Raw genomic sequence first — 1,625 nt, forward strand, 5'->3', positions numbered from 1 at the left:
TTTGATTGTTTATTTTAATGTTTTATGTAAAGCACTTTGAATTGTCTCTGTACATGAAATGTGCTATACAAATAAACTTGCCTTGCCTGGTGCTTTAAGAGTGTTCTCTGTTCTGTGTGTGATGATGAGCTGTGTTTTGCTGCTTTTTTGAGTGTTTGAATCTACATTAACTGTTTTATATGATCTATGATTAAATTGACGTTTAAAATAAAATTCTTCTTCTTCTTCTTCTGGTCATGTGTGACTGAGCACAGCTGAGTGTCATCACCTGTTTAGTCCCATCTCATTTCAAACACATGAAAAGTAAAAAAATCACCACAAAGCATGCACCTGACATGAGAGTTTAAAACAAACCATTTCAATAAAACACAACGAGTGGAAAAACTAAACAGTTTACTTTCTGACATATGCTTATGCGATTTACAAATAACATGTATTTCACCACAGGAGGGAGTCATTTATCAACTAAAAACAAAGTCATGTGAGAGGTGGTTTGTGACTCAGTGAGTTGTCCTTAGTGTGGAGGCAGTTTACTCTAAATATATGTAGATAGTTATCACTGTTAACACTCGATCTGGCTGCTGAATTGGTCTTTAGAGGCAGAACCATAGACTGTATATAAAATATATATGTTTTTACAGTCTATGGGCAGAACCCAATCGGACTTTATCAATGGCAACACTAATACTCTTAATATTTTTTGTGGCTTTTACAGGTAATCAAGAAAAAAAAATGACTGAAATTTTCTGCCAGGAATCTTTTTTTCTCCACCTTCTCTAATTTTTCTCTCTTTTTAGGTTTAACTGAAGCAGCTGGGATTTTACCAGATCGTCCTTTGAATGGATCTGCTGGAGGATCAGTGATGTTCACAACATCTCTGACTGAAGCAGATGGACCATTTGATGGAGTGATCTGGAATTTTAAAGGAGTAACTCGGATATTAAGTTACCAGTCAGGCTCAACTTTAATTGCCCCAGCTTATCAGGACAGGGTCACCTATTTCTCATCTACAGGATCTCTGGAGCTCAGAGACCTGACCCTGAATGATGCAGGAGAGTATAGTGTTACTATCTTTCCTGATATGGGAGGAACAACTGAACTGAACATACATGGTAAACAGCTGTTTTAATTACATAGTTATTTGAATATTATTAATTATTAATAAAAGGCTGGGTGGCTCAGTAGGCTAGGTGAAGGGCTGACATGCAGGAGCCCTGGGTTCGATTCCCAGGGTCGTCCACTAATCCCCACCATAGACTGTAAAAAACAATGGACAGATCGAGCACTGAGGTCCCCCATTGGACATGCATTACTTCCTCTCCTCGCGAAAGTAGGCCGCCGCTTTCACCGTCAATTCCTGAAATGGATACCGCCATTTGCAAACAATCTTCAGCGATTGGTCTGAGTCATAGCTGAGTCATCAAATCTACAGGAAGTACTGTCGCCAATCAGGAGTGAGATTATTGCAACCGTCTGCCTCTTTCCACGCCTCTGCCATGAGACAGCGGGATGTAAACAGCTTCTACTTTAATCACGGCAGCTCAGGAGAATCGTACAAGTCATTGTTGAAGCCTTTGAGGGAGAACCATCCCAACATTTGATTCTGTCAGCGGTCCTTTGGGATT

Source organism: Oryzias melastigma, linkage group LG16, assembly GCF_002922805.2.
Source record: "Oryzias melastigma strain HK-1 linkage group LG16, ASM292280v2, whole genome shotgun sequence".
Lineage (NCBI taxonomy): Eukaryota > Metazoa > Chordata > Actinopteri > Beloniformes > Adrianichthyidae > Oryzias > Oryzias melastigma.